The sequence below is a fragment of the Dermacentor silvarum genome, chromosome 10 (assembly GCF_013339745.2).
Source record: "Dermacentor silvarum isolate Dsil-2018 chromosome 10, BIME_Dsil_1.4, whole genome shotgun sequence".
Taxonomy (NCBI): Eukaryota; Metazoa; Arthropoda; class Arachnida; order Ixodida; family Ixodidae; genus Dermacentor; species Dermacentor silvarum.
The window spans coordinates 55417387-55436666 of record NC_051163.1 but is presented as its reverse complement, the minus strand read 5'-3'; positions in this window follow the sequence as shown (position 1 = coordinate 55436666).

Below are 19280 nucleotides of genomic sequence, written 5' to 3'. Positions count from 1 at the left end.
GCACCCGATGAGAAGAGCCCTCCTGTCTGCCTTTTCTTTGTGTGTGTGTGTGTGTGTGCGCCAGCAACGTCCCGAGAGACCAAAGGCCTGCAGGCAGTGGTCTCTGAAAACGAAGCCAACTAAACGCTCCTGGGCGTCCTGTTTGTCCGGAAGTGGAAGATTGCCTCTGCCGGAACATTTTCGTTATGGCGTGCAGAAGATCAGCGGGGTATTTTTTGAGCTGAACATGGTGAGGACAATAGAGTTGATTCGTTTTTCCTGTCGTGATGGAGAGTGCACATTAAGTGTCGTCACGCTAAATGCAAAGGAACAATCTGGTGGTAGACGCACAGCAAAATGCAACAACCAAGAAAGTAACGATAGAAACAGAGCACCTCAACGATATAGCAAATATTCCCAAGTCAGAACCTGAAATTACTAGCATTGAAATGAGATTAGCAGGAATAATTCCTGTCATTCTGAGGTGGCAAAACCTCTGTAACTGTCTCTTTTGTAATACGCGTCCTTCTTATGTGACAGCATTGCAGCTAATCTTACTGTGATGACATTTAGAAACTTGAAACCAGCTTTGATTTGTGCGTCGGTCAATGATTTTCGTTTTCGGGAGTCGTGCGCATCCAGTTTTCGTCGGCAGGCAACTGCTCTGATTGTCAATCAGTGATTTTCGTTTTCGGGAGTTGTAGCCATCTAGTTTTCGTCGTCAGGGAACTGCTCTAGGCGTCAATCTGTGATTTATGTTTTCTAGAGTCGTTGCCATCTAGTTTTCGTCGTCAGGGAACTGCTCTGAGCGTTAATCAGTGATTTTCGTTTTCGGGAGTCGTTTGTATCAAGTCTTCGTCGTCAGAGTGCCTACTCAGCTTCACCCCTTGCCATATGACAAAATAACACACATTTTAGCCCGTCAGCATAGCGTAGTTAGAGACAGACGTGCATCTTTGGAGTGTGGTAATTCGTACGGCGCCTCTCGCGCGCCACCAGGGCTCCTATAGGGTTGCGGGGGCTCAACATATTTCGGAGGCCTCCACAAGGACAGAAAACATTTTTTTTGTAGCGAATAACTTTGTTTCGCTCTTTCACCCGTGTTTGTGGTGGTCTGTTGTTGTTGGTCGATGGACTCATGCTATCATCACCACGTTTGTCGACTCCTCAATCCTCTTAATCATCTCTTTACTGGAGGCAGGAGCGTTGTGCGCACGCACATCAGCGTTTTTTGCTGATCAGTTCTGTGCATGTCACATTGTGGTGCATAGACTGGGTGAGCTGAACAGACAGTAAGCATAGAACTAAAGCTATCTAAGCTATTCTTTTGGGCACTGACAAAACCCGGCGGTTTTACGTCGCTCTAAAGTCGGGCACCAACGAGGTCCAATGCCGGTAACGCTGTTCTTCATGGTGCTAGCTTACATGTGACACAGCTGCTATTTGCCAAGTCGCTATACCTGCTGCGCAACAGCGGTCATCTGGCGTGTCGCATCGCGCTAAACATGTCGCGACTAGGTATTGTTAGAGCACCGATTGAAATGCTTGAGCAATCGATCTGTACCTTCCTCTTCGCCTTCAATGCTACACCTTCGGCCGAAATCCGCAATATCATATTTGTGCACATATTTGCGTGCTTTGTGTTGGTGTGCGCTCGTTTGTCTGCCCCCGCGCGCCCAGTAGTTTGCATGCTCATTCCGACACGTAGGCAAATTTTCTTGCAGTAAGTAGTATTCGACAAAATAGGCATTTTTGTGGCCTACTATCACATGATCGCACGATTTAATTTACCACCCTGGAAACCTGCCATGAATTTCATATAAACAATGAAAATAGGAAAGAATGTGGGTTCAATAAGTATTTAAAATGCTCTTACCATTAAACCAAAAGCTTTAAGGTTCTGCAACACATTACATTTATGGTTGCTCCGGCGATCTCCCAATGCGCTAGCTGATTCCAGCTTGCGCCTGCAAATTTCCTGATGTAATCAACCCGCCCCATTTTCTGCCGTCCTTGACTGCGCTTGCCTTCCCTTGGCATCTATTCTGTAACTCTAATGGCCCACCAGTTATCTGCCCTAAGCATTACATTCCTGCCCATGGCTCCATTTCCCCTATTAATGTCAACTAGAATATAGGCTATCTCCGTTCACTCTCTGATTCACACCGCTCTCTTTCTGTCTTCTAACGTTTTGCCTAACAATTTTTGTTCCATTGCTCTTTGCGCTGTCCTGAATTTGCTCTCAAGCTCACCTGTTAAGCTTGAAGTTTCTTCCCCTATTCCGCACAGGTAGAATGCAATGATTTTACTTTTACTTTTCAACGACAGTCCTAAGCTCCCAGTCAGGGTTTGTGAATGCCTGCCGTACGCGCCCCAACACATTTTTATTCTTTTGTAGATATACTTCGCCTGACCAGGGTGCCCTGTGATTAATTGACCTAGGTAAACGTACTCCTGCACAGTCCCTAGTGGCTGACTAGTGATCATGGATTTGTTTCCTTTAACTTTGTCTTCTGCCATTAACTTTGTCTTCTGCATGATAATTTTTAGCCGTACTCTTACACTTTCACGCTTTCTCGGCTAAGGTCCTGAATAATTTGTTGCAATTCATCCCCCGTGTAGCTGAACAGGACAATGTCATCTGGAAACCGAAGGTTGTTGAGATATTCGGCGTTGATCCTGACTCCCTAACCCTTCCCAGTCTAATGTTTTGAATACTTCTTCTAGACATACCATGTCTTAAACAATGCAGCACTGTTGTAGTTCCGTAGCCAACCTCGTTATCCACGTGTATTCTGGATGCAACTTCGTTGCAACGGCTACCCGTGAAGCGGCCGCGCTTGGCGCGGATGTGTCCGTCGCGCATGGCGTGCTATTGCTCTATTATTTCTAAGGCTTCAGCGCCTTGTGTCATCTTTCCACATCGATTCTGGGGTATTTCGCCACAACCGGTACACACTTATATCATAGGCAGTGCTGATGTTGTCTGTTCGGGCTCATACCCAGTGGCACTTACCGAGTAATCCATGTTGTCTACTGGGCCACAAAACAGCCAGCTGGAATTTGTCTATTCGGCCACATATCCAGTGACCTACGATGTCTGCTCGGCGAGACAGAAGCCAGCACTTACCTACTGGCGCAGAGAGAGGAAAGAAATATCTACCGAAAGGCAGAGAGATCGGCCCGAGCTATAGCTTGCTGTGGCCTGCTACTCAATCTACACGGGGTAAAACGGACGGGGAGAAAAGGATTGATGAATGATGATGATGATGATGATGATGATGATGATGATGATGATGATGATGATGAGAGAAGTATGTGCGTATATACAAGTTCACAACGTTGTGGCATCTCTGAATCCATGCGCCTAGCCCAGTGGCTTTCAAGAAGGCTATGGCGGCACTTGTAATCAAGGCTGCGCTGTTTGCAATATAGGCCAAGGACCCAAAAGAAACTCGTCTGATAGCGGCATATCATCGACGTTCGTAATGGGAGAGACAAGTTGATGTCGTTTTTGCGCGTACGCGGTACAAATGCGAAATGTGTGGTTCAGTGTTCCTGGCCCCCGACAGTATTCAGAATTTAGGCTAGTATCCCTGCAACCTACGAGATGTCTATAACGCTTGGCGAATGCGACACCAAAGCGAATCCTGTGCACCATGATTGTTTGCCTTTTTTGAGCTTGTGAAGCATACGGGAATTTCATTTCTGGGTCCCAGTTATGCACTCGCTTGTGTCGTCGATCTGGTTGGGTCCAATGCTGTAACGTAGAGTTGCGTATTGCACAACGAAGTAGGGGGTTTGTGTCAGTTCGTGACAAAGCAATGCATACTTCAGAAGCATTATTTAAAGTTGCTTTCGCTTCAGTGTCTGCCTGTTCAGTTCCCTATCAAGCCAAAATATGCAGGTATGCACTGAAAGGTGATATTGTGGCTATTTATATTTGCATGGCCGAGATGCTCTGTCATTTCTATTGAATAATAGCTATTGTCAAAGCTATTGAATAATACGGGCACCGTCTCAGGATGCAGTGAATGGTTTGAAGAGCAGGCTTGGAATCACAGAATATCGTCCATATGCGAGGAGGCTCCTTGGAAAGAAATCGATATGCCTCTCGGATTGCAACAAGTTCTGCGGCAGTCTACTTTAAACCGTCGAGGCGGGATCACATGAAAGCTGAAGCGGAGACATACGATGTGCCAGATCCATATGTAATATAGACGTGCACGGTAATATAGACGTGCACTCTGCATAAATGTTAAACTGTGTAAGTTGCTTGAGGCCAGTGTATAGAACGGATGCCATCTTTGGAAATTCCGGGGATCTGCAGCGTAAAGAAAAGTTTAGGCAGGACCCACTGAAGTGTTCTGGGAACACAGGCGGGAGGAAATCTTGACGGTAGAATGTTCTGATGGCACGATATATTCTTTGAAAAGCCTGTAACCTGGGTTTTGTTACCGCACAAAGGAAGAGATGACAAATGATGGTGTGTGCGTTGGGTGAACAGCGAAGGCACTCGAAGAGGCTAGCTAGCAGAGAGAGTATACATCAATACGACAAGCGCGAGCTTCCGCTGTTGTTTCATTGGTTTACGTGCATCGTGGTAGGCCCAAACATGTGCACAGTACTTGAGCTCGAATGCTCTCCAGTGTGTGCACACAGCTAAGTCCCATGCTTGAGAGCAACGGCATGCTTTACCGTATATACCCTGCGAATAGTGCTTGGTACAAATGGAGTACTGATGACTCCGAAGGTCCCCATCTTGTTCCTGCAACGACGCTAAGGATATGAACGAAACTCCTCAGCTTTGACTTCAGTGGCCCAAGCGACTAGACAACTTCGGTCAATGGCTATGTGAAAGCGGTTAGATATATACCGTAAACTGCAGGAAGTTTCGAAACGCTGCTAGTCATATTAAACGGATCTTAGGTATCAGAGAATTATACAAAATATATAATATGTGTTCTGAACAGAAACACCAGTGATTAAAAAGTGAGCTGAATGCGCTCACGCTAGACCGCCTTCCCCGCAGCTAAAACCAAATGGCTGAAGCAAATCGAGCTGACGCTTCGGTTTTGTTACCGCACAAATCGTAAGATTTGTGTGGTAAGAAGAGGAAAGAAGCTAGACCATTCCAGCTTCCTTTCGTCTTTGGCAAGAAGTCTGTGAGCCAATATATAAGTTGGCGGTGTCATTATTCAGTTGTTTTACGATGCAGAGTTAGTCTCTTGTTTTATTATATTTTAATTTCCACATGCCTTGCTGCAAGTTCTCGAAATAAATAAATAATAGAAAGTCCCAGCACTCCAACTGCACTTAAATCGCCACATTACGCCACAGGGAGGCCGAAATAATTTAAACCCTGCAGGCGCGACCGATCAAAATGATGACGCAAAGGTAGTGCGGTTTCCAGAGCAGACATCAGTTTAGCGGTCTCTAGTGAACCGCCACATGCGCTGCGAAGCAGTGGTAAGTGGCGCATTAGTTCTCGAGGTCTCTGAAACGTGGCTTTACATTGCCAGTATATTTACAATTCTTATATCAAAATGCTGCGCAAGAAGCCCTTTCTATCGTCCTTATTTGCCTTTATCTTTTTTTTTGTTGCTTTAAATGTGCTGCAGCACATCAAGTCTTCCAGACCTTCAAATTTGATTTAGCAAGGGGTCACGTATATATAGATTCGAAGCAAGTGCTTTCCATTTGTGGGCGAAAGTATTACGCGTAAAGACATGCGGAATAAATAGGAAAACAAAGCGGAAAATAAGCAAATAGTGGCTGACGTAATGGAACACTTATGCGCGAGGTAAAAAAAAAGTTGTGTGTTCAGTAAATAACTGCAACGCTCCTGAAAAAAAGTCGCAAGAAATTGACTCATGTAATAAAGTTCACGTAAAATGCCCTAGATTGCCACTAAATCTGAACTTAGGGGAATGTAAAGTTCTTTCGGGATACTGGTACACATATGTAGTTGATAATGGCCGTATGTCACCTTCATGTTGTATTTGATTCCATAGCAACCGCCCTCATGAAGCTCTCGGTGCTGCTGTAGACCTCTGAAAAGGGAGATAAGATTTTTCGGCTCAGGCCCTTCTCGAAGCACACTCAGTTCGCGAGACAAGTTGAGTTTGGAGTGAGGTGTGTTAGCTTGAAAATAATGTTTTGGGTATTTGACTGTGACTGTCAGCCAGCAACGCAGGCACTCGCGTAATCACGGCTTCGGGCTTCGTCGTCTTCTTTAACGTGCCACGGAAAAACACAGGGGCGCGTCTGCTTCACTAGAACTGTTACAGAAGTTTTGTAGGTTTTGTTCTGACACCCCTCAACAGCGCACACTTCCGGCGGCTCGTAGCAATGCAAGTTCAAAGCTCCCGCCATCTGCCTCCGGCGAGCTGATTGGAGACGCAAAGGGAGATGGTACACCAACAAGACTGCACTTCCTGCCTCAAAAACGTGACGTCAGGACCTGAAATTTTTCTTTCGTTGGTCCATGAAATACCGTCACAATGCGTCACGAAACTCCTCGCCTTCATCGCACATCACAATGCATCAGCTCGATGCCCCCGGAGTCCACCGGTTACTCAACAGTCCCCGGCAGCCATGCTCTCCGAGTATCGCGTTTCAATCGCTGAGGACTGCACAGGTCTTTTATAACCCTTGGAGACATGGCGGATAAGTTCAGTATGGCACTCCCAAACACTTGAATAAGTATTCTTTTACAAAGGCTGTTTTTAACTTACACAGGTTAAATTGTTAATGTTCGTCAACTGTAACATGCTTCCTACTCTAACGAAGTATAAGCAACGTATCTCGCACATTTCGCCGAACAGACCGGGAAAACCAACTACACATCTCATGTACTGAAATAAAGATCTGCGAAAGCGTGAACTCAGTAATTATTTCCAAAGCAATGTAATAGCTCTACACACTTCAAATTTGCGACACATGTTATCCTTTTGTATTTCCCCTATTTTCTCTAAATATAGATACCTACCTGTTTTGGTCCTCCCAGAGCTGCGGGGAAAGTTTATAAGCCTGTCAAGCCGAAAACAATGGCTTAGCAAATTTCATTTTGCCCCTAACACGCACGATTTGAAATTTGCCTGGATATCCCTTCTAACGTTTTCAACAAGGAAGGCTATTCGTGCTTAGCGATCATGTGCAAACAAAGACCAAACGACCCAGTTGGACACATTTTCACTGAGAAGCCAGCCGAATTACAGGCAGCGACTTTAAGGGCAGCATTAATGAGTTCTTTTTGAGAACTCATTTAAACATTTCTTTTGATTTTGAAACAGAAGAGGACAAGTAGCAACTTCTCTTATGTTTAAATTCAATGTTATCATCTTTTCAGCATGAATAGTTGACTAGTAATGACAAAATTAAAATGAGATTGCCTTCAACGTCTTCCGCTAGGTCACGTGGCCCCTTTTTAGCGAAGTCGGACAACGATGGCACAGGGTCCGCATTAACAGCCTCACTGCAAAACTCTGCGTGTCTTTTTAATGTAGCGCGACAGACAAACATTTATTGGTTGTTGGTCGGCAGGTTAGCTATCAATTTCGTTCGTACCATGACCGCTACATCTTGCGAGGCATCCATAGATCCATGATAGCGACACCGTTAATCTGGGCCCTCTGTTATTGCCACGTTTTTCTTGGGTAAAGAAATGGGAGACCGGCCCGTAAAAATTGGCGGTGGCTTAACTCAGTTATGCCTGGGTGTGCGTTCGAAAGGTATGGTTAATCTTATTATTTAACTTGGTTCTCCCTACGGTTACATCTTTATCGTTTAGCTTCGTACGTGTATTTATTTATTTATTTATTTATTTATTTATTTATTTATTTATTTATTTATTTATTTATTTATTTATTTATTTATTCACAGTACCTTACAGGCTCCTCATCTGAGCATAGTGTAATGGGGGCGTTACATGGTTAATTATAACATAACATATATGGTGACAAATACTGTAAAACTGATATAGATATGTGCGGTAAATAGCAAAGTGACCGTGGAATTACAAGGCATCATAACACGCATCAAAAAGAAAAATAGGAACATGAGCTAAAGTGTGTAATAAAATTGCTTATTAGAATCACAATGCTCATTCTTAATTGAGAATACATATCGAATAAAACAAGTTATACAATGCTTAACATAAAATTAATTTCAACAAGGAAAGAGAAAAACAGGCGATAATGTGTCCGAAACAAGTAAATATGGTATTCAACAAGTATTTAACAGTTAGAACGCAGGCATGAAATGTTCATGCAGACGGCTATGGAATGCTCGGCTATCTGTAATGGAAGCGATATCGTCAGGAAGATCGTTCCAAAGTGAAATGGCACGCGGCAACTGCCGATGAATTAAACGCTTGCGTTTTACCAAAGATACGCTTGATGATAACGTGATTATGGAGCCGTCGAGACATGCGCATTGGAGTTTCCAAGGGTAAGACAGGTGGCCTGGTGTGGTTAATATATCCATGAAGCAAGCATAAAAGGGAAGCGGAACGACGAAATTGAAGAGGGTGCAGTGAATTATCAAGTTTAATTTTCGTTATGCTAGACTTGCGGTCATAATTTCCAGAAATGAACCGGGCAGCCCGATTTTGTATGCGTTCTAAGTTAGAGATTAAGTAATCTTGGTAGGGGGAATAGATCAATGACGCGAATTCCAACTGTGGGCGATTGAACGTTAGGTACGCCAACTTGGTTTGAGTGTTTAGTTTTGGTTGTTACCTCTCGTTCAGTTATGGTTGCATTAAAGACTAGACATTTTTAAAGTTTAACGCATTTATTTTGAAAGTCTTCGTCTTGTTGTTTCTAAATTGCCACAAAGACGGACCCGATGGTCGGTGAGGCGGGAGGATAAGGGGTTGTCGTCCAGTGACTTGAACACGTTTCGGGTGCTATCCTCATCTGAATCCACTCGCCTAGTCGCTTCGTACTTACGACGCTTCTCAAGGCGTGCGGCTCGTTCGTCCTCCGTCTCCTCGGCTCGCTGCCTCCTCTTGGTTTCGTTTCGACGACGAAGGCTGGCTTCTTTCAGTCTCTCCGACTCACTTTCCATGTCTGCCGACGAATCCCACCAAGCCGCCCCTTCTATATATACGACGCAACGCCGGCTCCTCCTCTGTTGTTGCAACGCGGTTTCACCGGCTCCTCCTCTGACGTCATGCCAGATGGCACGGCGAGCGGCACTGCCAGCTGCGGCGGTTGCTAGGCAACAGCTCAGTTTGCGGTGCGGCTTCAGCCACAGCGACTCCGCTGTTGCAACGCGGCTTCACCGGCTCCTCCTCTGACGTCATGCCAGATGGCGCGGGAAGCGGCGCTGCCAGCTGCGGCGGTTGCTAGGCAGCGGCTCAGCTCGCGGTGCGGTCACCAGCCACAGCGAAACGCGAGGATACGAGCCACAGCGAAATGTAGAGTTTAAAATAGAAGGCTGGTGTTCTAGCCTACTACGACAGCTTAGGCTAGACAGCCACTACGCTTGCCTGTCAGTTGCGAAAGACTCGTGAACAAAATCACTTTTGCAAATTTGACACTCTGACCGAACAAACAGCGGAGACCCGAAATCATAACCAAGGTCCGGAGTAGGAATAGTATTTAAGATCGCTGTTCGAAGAATACAACTTAGTATAGGCTTCGCCCCATGCTCGTTTCGCGTTGACCAGTTTAGTGTCAATGCAAGCGGGTCGATCATCCAAGAAGGACCACCCCTTAGCCCAACTTCTCCTGCATCGGCTGCTGCAGCAAGCGTAGATCTACAGAGCATGTTACCCCTCAGCAAAGACGACATTGTATGATGATCCTGGCTCGACATCTACACCGGAAAGCAGCAAAGATTGCATTTCGGCCTATTCCCTCTGTGCTAACTTCCGTGATAGCTAGAGATCGATACTCCATGGCAGTTGAGCCTATGCCGCACGTAAGGCCACGTGTGATGTTTGACTACGCAGGTTGTTTCGGGTGGCTTCCCGCAGCCGTAAATCCGCAGTCGTTGCAGCTTTCGGGAAAAAAGCATTCATGCCAAAACACCAGTGAGAACGTGCAGATGGCGTGCTTGCGTGTATGCTCTGACTTTTTCGGGGCCTATTTCAGCTCATCAGTTAGTGTTTGAAATCCCTCTATCTCCTTTTTACACGCCTGCGAAAAAGTGAAACAACGAGACAAGGAGAATTTCAAATACTATATCTAAAAGAACACATAGGTGTCATATACAATTGTTTCACATGAACGTAGAGGAGTCCATAAGAAAACCCATATGTTCCCGTATTCATATTTGGCACCCACCATATGATACATGTGAACAGACGAGTTTTTATATGGGATCTCCATACGTTCATATAATCATATAGCACTTGCCCCACATAATGTATGGGTGCATACGCGATTTTATGTAGGAGGCCCATATTTTCTTAGGTGGATCATATGGAAGATGCCCCATATGATGCACGGGAACATACGGATTTTTATGTGTGACCCCTATATGTTTAAGTGGGAATTATGTGAGACGTGCCCCATTTGACACGTGGGAACATATTGGTTTTTACATGGGTACCCTGATGTTCATATGGGGTTATTGGATATGGGGCTTACGTTTTTTTTTTTTTTTGATCGGGTGACCCAGCTTGCTGTTCCATGCATGCCTGAAAACTTGAGACAGGGAACATTTTCGGAGACGCTATCACCATCAGACCACTTCATTGGTGCGATTCTATGTATTGTCACCAGTTTGGAGTAAAATGTGTAACGATGTGGCATTAAGGGGTGTCTTGTAACTTACACTCAACGTCTAACTGCGCTGGTGCCTTTATCAGCACCACATCAAATATTTGTGGATCTCATTTCTGCCATCTTTATCATCCCTAAGTCCTTGTAGTTGCTCAAAGCGACTGCAGGGAACTTCTTTTTTGTGGTAGTAACTGATTGCTCAATGCCTAACTTCAGTTTAGAGAGTTATTTTTATCCTCGAGAATTTCGGGCTGAAATATTCTATTATTAGGAGCATATAGCTAGCTAAAACCAACTTGGACGACAATGCCGTTTGCGAATGTGGCCAGAGGAATTCGTTAATCCAGCATTCCATAAACGTGACCTCAAAACAAGTTCATATACCCAAATAGCGGGCGAAAACAAGTTGAAATGAAAAAAACAACAACAAAAAACAAAGTGAAAACATTCTAGAGGAATTCCATGCGTAATCAATACGACAGTCTATATAGCCTCTTCAGTGTTCATGTTTTGCTTCTAGAATATAGGAAACGTAAACTTTGTTCATAATTCACGGTGAACTTATGAAAACGATAAGGACGAAGCAGAACGATCAGCTGGTGAGACACACGTCTCTAATATTTCCCTTTGCATTCGGCGCTTTGAGACATTCACCGTAAATAAAAACCAACCAGCCCACCACAAGCCAACATATGTTCCTAAGGTGTAGATATTGTCATGTTGAAGTTACGGGAAAAAAGTATAACAAAGAACACCTGAACGTAATAAAGATACATATATGATCAACATAGTATGAATTGAAGCTTCTGAAGCGTTCCTCGAAAATTCTTTCTTTCTTCGTTCATTTGTATTATTAATGGTGATTTCTAAATGAGAAGGTGAAAGACCAACTTCTTTTCTTGCATCTCGAGCTGGAACATAAGTGGGTCACATGGCCATCCATGTGCAAGTGAAAATAAAATGTTAGTTATAAATTAGAGCTTCCGTTTGTCTCTTCTGTCAGTGACTAATGCACCGATGCACTGTTTTAGTGTGGTATACTAACTAGCCTGCTCACATTGTATTAATATGAGTGGCCTGATTCCAATGTATTTTCTCGTATATGGGTCCCTTTGGCGTAGGAATAGTTGTCAAAACCTGCAGGATTTGGTTTTGGTTGTTGTTGTTCCTTTAGAATAAAATACAGTGGTTATACTAGTAAACAATTATAACTACGCCCTAGTAGGCGCTGTCTAATTCCTGACCTCCCGGCAAGCTGGTGCGGAAACTTCAGGGCGACACCAACACCCGTCTTTAGGTGTTGCTTCTTTTCCGGCTAGCCAGGCAACCTGTCATTGTAAGAGTGGTTGCTCTGGTATTCTATTCTATTCTATTCCAGGATCATAACTACATTTGGTTAACATCCCTGCTTTTTATTGCGATAGCAAATATATAGAGTGGAGGCGACGTTTAGCTGCGACACCAAATGCGTATTTATATAAATACGTTGCGAGGCGAGAAGGTGGCAAAGACTTCCGACGCTGCTCGACGAGTTTCCTTGTCTGATCTCATCGAAAACCTCCGAGACGCCCCCAGAGGCCCTGGCAACAGTCACAAACGCCGCGCGCGTTCGGTGCGAACGCAGGCAAAACGGCGACGGCATCGACACCAGTTCTGCGCGTTGCTGGTGCTGCTGCATGTCCAAGTTTCTACAGCTGATAAAAGTACTATCATTACTCCGTATTCTCTACTAGGTTGCTATCGCAATCGATGCTTCGTCTTTCGGGTGTAACTGCGAAATTTTTATTGCGATAGCAATTATATGGACACTCAAAAGCAGATTTCTGCCGTCGGCGTCGCCGTCGCCGTGAGGTTCCGTATGACGTCATTTGGAGAAGAAATCGTCGCCGCGCGCCGAACGCTGTATGTGCGAGTGAAAGGGCGCGAGGGGCGCGTCTTTCACGGGGAGCGAACGCACGGCGGAGAACAAACGCACGTTCTGCGCCGTGCTCGCTTGGATGGATGGAAAAACTTTATTAAGCGAGCGAGTTTGGACCCTTCAAGGGCCCAGGGCCACCGCACAGCCCTCACTTTACGCGCATGTGTCCAGGCCACGTAGGGCCATAGCACTGGCACCCCTGTTCACGCAGCGAAGTTGGATGTCCAGGTCCTGCGACGCAAGGAGGGCCTCCCATTCCTCCCATGCTCCGATGGCGGGCTGTCCCTGCGGGGGAGGATCGGCAGGGCAGCCAAAGAGGATGTGGTCTAAGGTGGCGTGCGACCGTGCTCGCTTAAGGGCTGCAGAAGTAGGCGTCTCTGTTCTCCTTCACAATCACCATGTATGTAGAGCAAACGCACCTTCTTCCGACGAGCCAGAGGCCGTGGGGGAGGGGGAGGGAAGGGAGGCGACGTTTAGCTGCGGCACGCAGTGCCTATTTATATCAGAGGCTCCGGCAACAGTCACCAACGCCGCACGCATTTTGAGCGAACGCGGGCAATTGAAACGCCGATGGCGTCGACAACAGTTCTGCGTGTTGCCGATGCTGCTGCATGTCCAAGTTTATACAGCTGATAAAGCTAATATCATTACTCCGTATAGCTCTCTACAAGTTTGCTATCGCAATTGATGCTTCGCCTTTCAGGTGAAACTGCGACAACTTTTTTTGTTTAGGCAGGCCTTGGTCATATGTAAAGCTTTGCTCCTTTTTTCTTTTAGCGGTTCATTTTTTCTTTAGCTTTGCTCTGCATTATTTGCCTTGCTTTGTAAATGAACCAAAACGAGCTTCAAGTTCAAGTGCCGGAATGAATGAATGAAATAATGAAATATTGAATGAATGAATGAATTATCTGAAAGCTATACTTTCATTTTTGTACGTATTGTGTGGTGTGGCTGTCGTATGTTTAGTGTGTATATCATTTTGTTTATCGCATTTTTCTTGAGTACGGCGCTAGCCATGCCGCCAGGCAAGGCTCCGCAGCTTTCATTAAAGAGTCTATCAGCCTCTCTCTCGAGATCTCTGTGGAACCAAGAGTTTGCTCCTTACCCCTGCAAACACGCCGTTCTAGAAAAGATTACGCGCCAGCGGGATTTCACCATTTGATCGATCGACGTATCTAAAGACGATTGACATACCTGCAGCTCTGCATTTGCGAGTTTCGCTGCAATTACACCGTACTCACGGCTTCAATATTTGTCCCCATTCACTCCTACAGACGCTAATACTTCCACCACGAATAGGAACTGGAAAGTCAACTTCTTTAGATCCACTGCACGTATATTGCGAACGGACATAGTGCTCCCGCAGTGAAGGAAGTTGGGCCAGTTTCACTTTCTTAGCGGTGGTGGTTCGAAAATTACATGAAGATAACGTTCTCCCCCAATTGCTCGATTTCACGAAAAGGCTTCCGTTTCTTTCCAGTAATATATTGCTGCAGCTCTGCCTGGTCTTATGCGGACTGTGTGCTTTCGTTCAACAGACATAATACAGTATTCGGCCAAATAGTTGGCACCATGTTTGTAACAAGGATCTCCCATAACCGCACGAATCTTTTGTTACGCGAATGGTGTCTGCTTTTGCGCCTACTTTGTTCGGGTGTATACATATAGTTATACTGCTCAGACTGCAAGGAGCCAACGTCTGTGCGCAACAACAAGCGGACTCATACTATTGCATGCATGTCACGTAAAAGAGTGGATGACTGCACGACAATGGAACCAACTCTGCAGGCGCAGATGAGAGACGCGTGGTCTTCATACGTAAATTGATGATGATAATGATGGTTCCCTTAAGTAGCACGAACTCACCTATCGGGTTAGGCCAAGATTCGTGTGTTAGTATAGGAAAACGCACTAAAACAAAACAGAATGAGCTTCAGTGAAATAGAGAGCAGTGAAACTTGGAAGCGCAACGGCAAACAAAAAAAAAAACATACAAATGAAAAGAAGAAAAGAATAGGACAAGAAAAGAATAGGAAAGAAAATCAAAACCAGCTGTGGAAAGCAGTGATGGTTTATGACAAAGAGAGTCTAACAAACGGCGCGAAAAATTGTACCCGAGCTTACGTTTCTTTTTTTTTTTTTTTTTTGTCAGCAGGCGGAGACGAAGCTTGTGCTACATTCATCTTGATCATTTCCCCACAGCAAGCAGTTTCATATCTCGTGCAAGTCACGTCGTGCTTCTTCCGTGAGAAGCACAAAAACATCGGCACCGAGTCTTACGTGCACGACGTGCCGAGGTAGCAGCAGGCACTGGCGCGTGCAGAAGCAAACATTCCTCGCAGTCATGGTGGCCGTGTGCGCTTTCTTGTTTCTCGCAGAGACGCCCGCCCATTATGTTCTGCTTGCTTTAGCAGTGGACTGCACTTGAATAGCTAGTCACGTTCCGATGGGAGCGGAATGCAAAAACGCTCGTATACCGGGCATTGGGCACACGTTATAGAACCTCAGGCGGCCAAAATTATACCAGACTCCCCCACTACGGCGTGTCTCTTAAGCAGATATTCGTTTTGGCACGTAAGCACCGAAAATCTAATTTAAAGATTTAACTAGAATAGCAGGTGCTTGTTTATTTTTTATCAAACTGGGACGTACATTACTCTCAGCACTATAGAACCATTATTTAAAGTATATGTAAATATCTATGGGGAGATGTTCACGTTTGTTAGAGGCACGGTTACTCCTCTATCCTGGCGTGCGATTGAAAAGATATCCGACGGTTTCCGATACTCCCTAACGCGAAATTTGAGCGCAGCTAGATACATGTTTGCATTTCGTGACATATTGAGGCAAATAATTTCAGAGCGAAATCACCGCATCGACTGGCAGTGGGCCAGTGCCGTCAGCGCCTTCGCAGAGGGAGGTGTAGTATGGGAACGGCGGCATGATGAGCGGCATCGGAGCCAGCTGGGGTAGGGGATGACGACGAACGTGCGAGCAGTGGCACGAGCGCGTTCGCGCGGTTACGCTGACGCCGACCCAGACGCTCAACCCAGGAACGCGTGCGCGTTACAGCTGCGCTCCACAAGGTCTGCCGATATATGCACTTCCTCAGAAAGCGCACAACAATGCGCTACCGCAGTCGTGGATTGCAGACGTTCAGCAAGCATGACAGCAGAAGAAAAGCGTAAATAGTGAAGAAACTGTCCCGACACTGTATGTTAAGAAACACGCATCCCGTGGTATTTCCTGCTCTAAACAAAATCATGCATCGTTTTTTTTTCAACAGAATTTTTGAAAAATTCTCTGCGGCATAGAGCACAAATCTACACATGTAGCTGGATTACTCGCAGAAGCGGTTTTTGCTTACACTGAGAATGAAAATGCATAACTGACTATACTCGTGGACAACTTTCTGTGGCAATGAAGGGAAAGCTACGGAGGCTAAGCGCGCACAAGTAAGAGCGCTTCTGAAAAGAGTCCCTCGCTTAAATACAGGTTTGTTTAGGCTGGGGAAGAGAAGACAGAAACACCGTATTAGCAACAGATAAATAAGACAGAACACACAACTGAGTGTAAAAGTTTGTTTATTTTGCGGCTTTTCCTTTCCGCGCCCGAGCAAACGCGAAACCGTCGCACGTGGAAGCTGCGTCGATTCAGCGTCTGTTTTGAGCAACCAAAAGCACTGTCAAACGCTGCCGCACTACTTGGCGCGGTAACACATGTGCAGCAGCCACGCGCCCGGGGAACGCGGGTGGCGCTCGAAGACGGCGGACGCGCTCCGCATCGGCTCCGTCAATAATCTGCGATTATTGCGGTGCTTCACGCCATTGTCCCAAAATTCTGGACTCATCGTCACCGCCAAGTTCTCTGCTCCACCCGGATACCACCCGCGCCCAGGTGGGCCCATTTTTTGGCAACTTCTGCGTGTTTGATCTCCACGACGGCTCCCCGCCGGGCTTGACGTTCCGTTAGGCCTAGCTCCGCATCGCCCGGGTTTTCCCGGCGTGATGACGGACGCCACCACGGTTACGGGCTATGACCCGACCTCACTTCGGGTCGTGACGATGGAGACCACCTCCTCGGACCAAGCCATGCCCTCGGAGCCGACATGGTGAAACTCTGGCAACGGAAGCAATCCCAGGCCGCGGCTCCGCCCAAGGGCCAGGGGTCGCGCGCCGCCACCCTGCCACAGGTGGCTGCCTCCGGCTCGTCCACGCGCCGCTCTCCAGACGGAACGCGCACCGCACCACCTTCCCCGCCGAGGCATCAACCCAAGTGGCGACCCCGCCATACTCCTCGTCTCTCCCGTGACGACTACATCGTCGTGCTGAAGCCTCGCGCTCCTTTTGAGCTCCACCACGGACCCGAGCACAAGAGGGTTGGACCCTCCCGCGTGTAGCCGTGCGCGGCTTAGCCGTGTCTGGGGAAAGGGGGATCCTGGGGGTTGAGCCAATGCCGGGTGATTGGACCTTTAAGGCCCCCCAGCGGAGGCAACACACCTCTTCGGCCTCTGCTTCACATAGACGGCACCTCCAGACTGACCCTCCTGGAGGAAATCGGCAGTCGCCTTTTCCTGTCCCCCTCTTCATCTTTTGTCTTTTTCTCTCACTTTTCCATCTGTCCTGTCTCCTACTCACTTCTTCTCACTTCCAAATTTCCGGGCGGCAAGGGTTAACCGTGTGTAATGTATCCAGTCTTGGGTATGTACATTAGGTTATAGTGGCGGTGTATAGCTGGCGTGTGCAGGTAATCTTCAAACCTTGTACCGTCCCCTTGTTGGGCTCCATGGTGGGCGGCTACCATCGCTGCCGAAATCAATAAATCTGTATGGCATTAGCATCATTCCCTAAACTACCTGATCGTCCTCTCTCAAAAAGAGGGCGCACCGAAGAAACAGCCCAATTCTTCTTTCAACGCAAAGAAACCTTCCCACGATTCCATGTCATTCATAGTGAAAACCCTGGAAAGACCGTAAGAATGATTTCACCTTTCACTGTTGCGAAAAATCTCACCGAAACAATTGGTCCCGGCTACAAAGTTACAAAGATGGCGAGCGGTGACCTCCTTCTTGAGGTCCGCGACAAACAACAATATGACAAACTCCCAAATCTGGTCTCACTTGGTGGTGTGAACCTCACAGTGACTCCACATCGATCCATGAACACAAGCAGAGGAGTGATTTCCGACGATGATCTGCTGTACCTGACCGAGGAAGAGCTCCTAGAGGGCTGGAAGGAGCAGAATGTCACCATAGTTAAGAGAATAATAATCAAACGGGAAAACAAAGAAATTCCAACTAAACATCTGATCGTCACCTTTGCGTCCAGTGTGCTGCCAGAAACGTTAGAAACAGGATACACGAAAGTCCGTGTCCGACCATACATACCGAATCCTCGAAGGTGTTTCAAGTGTCAGAGGTATGGCCACGGTTCACAAAGTTGCCGAGGCCGACAAACCTGTGCCAAGTGCGGTGACCACGATCACCCCTCAGATGACTGTGATGGCGCACTCCACTGTTCGAACTGTGACGGTGGACATGCAGCTTACTCTAGAGCGTGCCCGACGTGGCAAAAAGAAAAAGATATAATCACCCTCAAAGTAAAGGAAAACATCTCATTCCAGGAAGCGCGAAAGCGTGTATCATTTCTTCATTCCACAAAGTATGCTGATACGGTGCGCAAGGGGGCAGCGCCGCAGCAGACTCCGGCAGCTGCCCGGTCCACAAAGAGTGTGGCCGCGGAAGTGCCACCAGCCCCCCTGGTGAAAGCAGCCAGCACTGCTTCGCCGTCCCTAATGCAAGGCCCATCGACCTCCGGGTTGATAGGCTCTAAGGCTTCGTCTCTTGAGGCGAGGTCTTCACGACGACCACACCGCTCACAAGAGCGGATGTCCAGCACCTCTCAAGAGGCAATGGACACTAATCCTAGCCAGACGGCGCAGCCAGCGCCGAAGGACCGCCGCGAGTCTCAGGACCGCGGCAAGAAAGACAAACCCCGCATTACGGCGCCCGGGAAGGGCTCTGTAAGCTAAGTAATCTTCTTAGACACACAGCACAAACCTCTTTTTATTTAGACATGAATACTGAAATATTACAATGGAATGTCAGAGGTCTTCTGCGGAACCTTGATGACATTAAAGAACTACTACATAAGTTTAACCCAAAGGTGCTGTGTGTCCAAGAGACACACCTTAATTCTAGACATAAAGATTTTCTCCGGAAATATGCCATTTACCGCAAAGACCGCGACGATGCTGCAGCATCGTCCGGCGGTGTAGCAGTTATAGTCGACAAGGGAGTTGCTGCTCAGCAATTACAGCTGCAAACGCCTCTTGAGGCAGTCGCAGTTAGAGCTGTGATATTTAACAAATTAGTTACAATTAGTTCCTTATATATTCCTCCTGGTTCTCAACTATTGAAAACAGACCTCCAGAACTTTATCGATGAACTTCCTGAGCCCTATATAGTTGCAGGAGATTTCAATGCGCATAGTACCCTTTGGGGAGATTGTCGTTGTGATGCGAGAGGGCGCCTAATAGAAAATTTCCTGTTTTCCTCGGGTGCCTGCTTACTTAACAAGAAGGAACCTACATTCTACAGTCTTGCACACAAAACATTTTCCTCGATAGATCTTACCATAGTGTCAAGT